Source organism: Dipodomys merriami, unplaced genomic scaffold (assembly GCF_024711535.1).
Source record: "Dipodomys merriami isolate MVZ:Mamm:240054 unplaced genomic scaffold, mDipMer1.0.p SCAF_9, whole genome shotgun sequence".
NCBI lineage: Eukaryota > Metazoa > Chordata > Mammalia > Rodentia > Heteromyidae > Dipodomys > Dipodomys merriami.
In genome coordinates this window covers 38,825,738-38,832,611 of record NW_027206512.1, presented here as the reverse complement: position 1 = coordinate 38,832,611, position 6,874 = coordinate 38,825,738, and positions in this window count along the sequence as shown.

Below are 6,874 nucleotides of genomic sequence, written 5' to 3'. Positions count from 1 at the left end.
TATAAGGCTGATTTCTTTCCACAGAAAATGACTAGCTAATTCTTCAATCAATTACACTGTTACTAGATCATCTCAGGAATCAATACAAATGCCTAGAATCTACTTAGATAAATGGAAGAACTTCAGTGACAATAACATTAAAATGGTAGCTTAGTAATGTTTTGGATCTCCATTCAATCACAGGGAATGTGTATTTAAGAGGAGGCAAAAACCCTACTTTTATTTCAAGCAAAGGTTTCCTACTGTTCATCTATGCTATATTTTGTTCTTAATATTTGTCCAAACAAAGATTTGAACTCAGAACCCCATGCCTTCTAGGCAGAACTGTACCACTTGAGCTTCACATCAGTTCTTATTTTTTTCTTTGCTGTATGTTTCAGATAGTGTCTCCTGTTTTTCACTAATGCTAGATTTGGACTGTGATTCTCCTAGGTATGACTCCGCAGAGCTGGGTTTCCAGGATTGTGCCATCACACTTGGATCCACTCTTAATTCCTGCTTGTCTGTAAACTGGAATATATTGTTGCTGCATCTTATTCCTCTTGTCCTTTTCCCCAGCTCACGCTGTTCTCCTTGCCACAGACACTATTTTTGTACATTTCTCCCAAGTAACTTCCATTTCCTTATTGGTATCAATTTTAAAACTCAAGCCTTTTCTTATACTTTCCACCTGCCCCAATTCCTCTCAAGTCCCAAGTCTAGTACATTTTTCAAGATCTAGCAGAAAGTTTCCAATTCTCTTTAGGTGACTTTTTGACATTCAAAAAAAGTCAAGCTGAAATGTTCTTTTGCCATTTCTAGCTAATTTTTATATTGTATATGTATTCTTTTACATATTTTTACCATAATAGTTTGTGGTTTTTATTGCATCATAGCTCCAAATGTGCATACATGTGTGTGCACATGTGCACACACTCATATATACTAGAAAGCTACATATTTAGTCAGTGAATGAATAACTAAGTCCAGAAGCTTAATATTTAAATAGAAAAAAAATGTTCACCAGCTACTCATGTGACTGCACACTTTTATTCTTCAGCTAATATCAGACACTATTTTTTCTGTGAAACAAGATGAAAAATATAGTTTTAGTTAAACAACAATACAAAATTCACCAAAATCTCCTCATTTCAAGAGAGATACTTTCCAGATGATACTGGAGAGTTATAACCTACTGGTAAGAGCCTGAATTGCCATGATTCTCCGACTTTTTTTTTCTTTTCTTTTTTTTAATTTAATTTTATTTTATTTGTGAACATACTGTACAGAGGAGTTACAATTACATGGGCAGGATAATGCGTACATTTCTTACCAAGCATTGCAGCCTCCTCCTTTGTTTACCCTTCACATCCCTTCCCAGCCTCCCCCCTCCCCCCCATCTCTGACTTTTATAACCTATAGCATTTCAAGTTGGCCGAAGATCAGAATCTCATAACACTATTCCGATTGTTCCCCATTTGGGAATTATAGGTCAACTGGATTTAAAGAAAAATTCTCTATAGAAATTCTTCTGGAACTCTGTGCCAGTGGCTCATGTCTGTAATCCTAGCTACTAAGGATGCTCAGATCTGAGGATAGCAGATTGAAGGCAACCTAGGTAGGAATGTGTGTGAGACTCATATAGCTACTAATAAAAGCTATTGAAGCAAATCTGAAAGTGGAGCTGTGGCTCTAATGGCATAGTGGTAGCCTTGAGCAAAAGATGCACTAAGACTCAGAGTTCGAGCCCCAGGATCAACATGATACTCATGCATGAACAGCTGTGCATGCACATGTGTGCGGGCACACACACACAGAATCATACATAACATAGGACAAAACTTAAGTTCATTTAATCACTATACACTGTCATAGAACATCTGATATAAGCTTTCTCTCTCTTTCACTTTTTATTTGCTTGACCAGGGGAAAATCACTTGAACTTTCCATACACTATCTTCATTTGCTAAACAGAACTAATCACAATAGCTTTATCTCACAAGCTATTATGAGAATTAGATATGTTAGATATTTAAAATAGACCTGCTAATAATAAGCCCATAAAATATTACCTATTCTTATTAACAGAAACATGGCATTTGAATAAAAGCAATGACTTAGATCATCTCTATTCCTGAATAGATATTTTAAAATGAGAAATCACATTTTATTTTTAATTCTATGTAAAACAAGAAAAAAATGTTCTTATCACCCCAACTTATCAAAGTTAGTGGCTTGAGAATAAACCCTAAAGAAACATATGCATATATGAAATTTATAAATTGTGAATTTATTTTAGATATAGAATATAAAATTGACAAGTAAAAATAAAAATTCCCCTGCTATATTTTATGATATGTTTTGTCTTCTGAAGTAAATACTATAATAGGTGAATAAAAAACTGAGAAATGAGGCCAAGCCAGAGAGGAGCTGAGTGATCATTCTGGTCATCATCTCTCACTAAGCTCAGCAATTCTTCATGCAGCAAACTACCCACGCAAGAGCTAAGGAAATCAGGTGAAAAGCCATAATCTGCTTGTTTTTAATACAATTAAATGAAAAGAGAGATTGAAGAACATGGGAAGGAAAGGGTTCGCCCATCGTCCCTTACCCTCATTACTCTAACCAATCCAGTATAGGGAGGCGAGCATTCCACCCTGAAGAAGAGAAAGAACTAGTCCATGCCTCACACCCAAAACCCAGCACAACGACAGCCATCCCAAAGTCCAGTGCTGGGCAAGACTCTATGACAGCTACTGTCAGGCCTGTACTTAGCGCTGAGCCCTGAAACTGAGATAGGTCAGGTGGCTGTAGCCACTTTTTTTTTTTTTTTTTACCTCCTCCAGTGTCAGGGGCAGAGGGGGGAACAAGAACCCACCCACTGGAGCTTAGGGTGAAAACGCTACCCCAGGGATGAGTGTCAGAGCCCACTGTCAGCTCTGCCTTTTATCTAAGTATAATCAAGGTGAAAAACTTTTAGTATACTTATTCATCACCTAATACTTATGTTATATATCTGCTATGATTGCCTGCATATTTAGTTCTTAGATATTTTATGTTAACTTGGATATATCTTAACATGTAAATTTTAAAACTTTAAAAAAATCTCTCTCTTTTTTTTTTTGGTCAGTTGTGGGGCTTGAACCCAGGGCCTGGGCACTGTCCCTGAACTCTTTTGCTTAATGACAGCACTCTACCACTTTGAACCACTTCTGGTTCCACTTCTGGTCTTTGAGTGGTTAATTGCAGATAAGAGTCTCAAGGGGACTTTTCTTCTGGGCTAGCTTTGGAGTACAATCGTCAGATTTCAGCCTCCTGAGTAGCTAGGATTGCAGGCATGAACCACCAGTGCCCAGCTCAAATGTATCTTCTTAATTTCTCATTTTATTACTTTCATTTAGTTTACAGAAACTATTTCTAATTCCTAGAATGGATGAAGAGTAGAATAATAAATATCCTCATAAATTGCATAAGATTTTTTTGGGGGAGGGTTGGTCATGGGGCTTGAACTCTGGGCCTGGGCATTGTCCCTGAGCTCTTCAGCTCAAGGCTAGCGCTCTACCACTTGAGCCACAGCACCATTTCCGGTTTTCTGGTGTTCAATTGGAAATAAGAATCTTATAGACTTTCCTGCCCAGACTGGCTTTGAACCTTGATCCTCATATCTCAGCCTCCAGTGTAGCTAGGATTACAAGCATGAGCCACCAATGCCTGGCACATAAGATTTTTAAAAATAAAATATTACATATTTGAATTGGATTGTGGTGGGAAGGGAGGTTTCATGTCAGTAAGTGTAAGATTGTAAGTTCAAGACCAAGGTGGGCCACATAGCAAGTTTGTAAACAGCCTGAGCTAAATAAACATCTAGACTTTGTCTTAGACTGCCTAAAATCTAGTATCCTTCTTAAGCTTGCTCTATATTCTTTATATATTTAAAAATATGTAAAATGTATCTTAGTTTTACCCTTAAATAATGGGTGATTTTAACAACATTTATTTATTGATAAAGACTTGAGTTGTTACTAATTTTACACCATCAAAAATAACAGTTCAATGAACATGTTTAGATTGCATGAGGTTATCAGTAAGGCAATTTTGATTTTTACCAGATACAATCAAATTGCTTTTAAAAATGTTTAGATAAATCCACATGCCTCCTGTAAACATGTGAGAGTTCCTAGTTAATAGTTGGCATTAATATTTGCATCTGTTGAGCTAGAAATGGTATATCATTTCATTATGGTACAATTTGTCATGTATAAAAGCTCGTAGGTCTTTTTTTTCCATTTACTTGTAGGAGAATTTTGATTTTGTCCCCAAATATTCTTCTATTTAAGATTCCTGAAAACATGTTCTTTCTTTGTATAGCCTGAATTGTCATTGCATCCATGGGACCTTTTGTCTCAAAGTTATATTTTATGTAATTATCCATCAATTCTTTTCTTTATCATTTATTTAAAAATTCCTTCCAGCAAAATCATAAAGATATTCTTCTATTCAGTTTCCTGTAAAATTTTAGAATTTTTGGGTTTTATATTTAATTTGTTCCCTTTTTGGTTTTAAAATTTTGACATGTAATGACATAGAAAGTCTACTTTTGTTCCTTTCTGGCTCCCAAATATTTATTGAGCAGCTCCTTTCCTTAGTTTTCCTGAAGTAGAAGAATATTTCTCCTCTCTTAGTTGAGTGTACTAGCGTTTCTTATCTTTATCCAAATTCCAAATCAAACAAAAAAACTTTACACTTTCTCTGACTCAAAAATAAGTAACTCAAAAGCAAGTAACTCCATATTTCTTTCCCTCTGGTTTCTTTTAAATTTGTCCTCAATTTTCTTGGCTTACTTTGACCAGTTGCATTTGAATTTTAGAAGTGGTTTTCTAATCTTCATTTTTAAGAGGTAGGAATTTTCATTCCAATTGGTTGCACTTTTTAACACTGAGTCTTTCCAGCTACACCTATGGTACATGTCGAAATTCTATAGATAGGTCTTATATTTCATCTTTCAGTAATGCTACATAAATGTTCTAAAAACGCTTTTTCATCTTTTGTTTTGCAAGTTTTACTAGCTCCATTAGAGAGTTTTACAGTTATTGAAATAAAATAATTTTTCTTATTTTATTTCTTTGTTGGTATCTGCTCTGTGAAGGAATGATTGACTCTGTGAAGTTTTTTGACCTTCAGATATTTAAGGCTAGTTAGATGTTAATTTTTAGGATCCTCTTTTCCCCCCCTTTTTGCCTTCCAAGGCCCTTCAGCAAAAGAAAATAGGACAGGGATTATCAAAGGCCTTCAGGGGCAGCTTTACCAAGAAAAGTGGAAATTGAGTTGAGCTGTGAAGGGGGAAAGGTTTTAATTAAGAGGATTGGTGTTGAGAAGAAACACGCAACTTCACAGGGACAGAAAGTGTTGGCTTTTTCATGCTATGAAAAAAGAAATCTCCAAATGGGTTTGATGGATTTTTTAAGTCACTTATTTACTTTTTTCTTTTTATTATTTTCAATTAATGTATTCCCCAATTAGTTCTAAGACAGTTTATGAACTTTATATATTCAGTGCAACATATCTGTTTTTAAATTAGTAAAGTGTGAAAAAAAGGAATTAAATTTAGAATTCTAAGGCATCAGGGAGAAGTGGAATATATTGAAATGCAGGTCATTAAAATTCTTCATAGTGATGAAAGCTGAAGTATATATGTGCTTATATATACATATATGTATATATGTACATGCTTCTAATATATATATATATATATATATGTTTCTAATAATTCCAGTAGCTAAAACAGCAGGAAATAAATAGATTTTAAGATCCTTATTCCCATTAGGATAGAAAGTAATCAGGAAATAAGACAATTTTCAGAGTACCTAAGACTGGGGAAAAAAATTCTCCCACAGGTCTTCATAAATAAGATATAATGACAAAAGTTGACTCCACTGTCAACCACACCTCCATGGCAACAGTAATGAGTATCTGATAGTCTCCTTCCTTGTAACCAGAAGGCAAAATTCCAAAGCAACATTATGTGGGATTAATCTCACTGACACATGCTAAGCAATAAAATTGGAGTACATAAAGTCACCTATTTCCACCTTTAATCCTAGAACAAAATCTTGTCTCATTAACTCACTCCCCTAATAAACTGCTGGTTGTTATTCCAAAAGAATTATTGGGGATTAGTAACCAATTAGAAAGTATATTATAATAAATGCCATATGGGCTAGGTGAACAAAGAGGGTGAACAACAAGTTACAGGCTTTTTTTCTTAATTGAATTTGTCTAGTAAAGCTGATAGTTTTCAAGCTCCATGGATGAATGATTAAATAACGAATTCCAGGCAGAAAAGGATGGTATATATTGTTTTGCTTGTTGGGATATCACCTGCTCTTAGCACAGTGCCTGGCTCCTGGTAAATATTGTTCAATAAATATTTGAAAAGCAAATAAATGGGCAAATGAATGAAGTAAACTTGGATGCCATTTGTCTTCTACAGTGTGGGTTTGTAAGGATTGGTGCATCATTAAAGAATCTGTGTATTAAGCCACACACTGGTGTCTCATGTTTGTAATCCTACTTACTTGGGAGACTTAGTTCAAACCAGCCAAGACAGAAAAGTCCACTAGATTCCATCTCTAATATAACCAGAAAAAAAAAGCTTACCTCTTTCCTCTCTTTAGAACATCCAGAATGAGAGAAGAGGAGAATAATGGGCTAGAGAGTGACTCTAGCAGAGAATCATTGCTCCAGGACTATCCCTAGAAGGTGCCCCTTCTAGTTTCTAGTTGGGACATTTATTATTGCCCTGTAAATTCCCAGCTTGTTAACTCACACTGGTGACCCCTGAACAAGAATCTTGAATCACCCAGAGAGGAGGCTAACCCTTCTGAGCCAGTAGGCT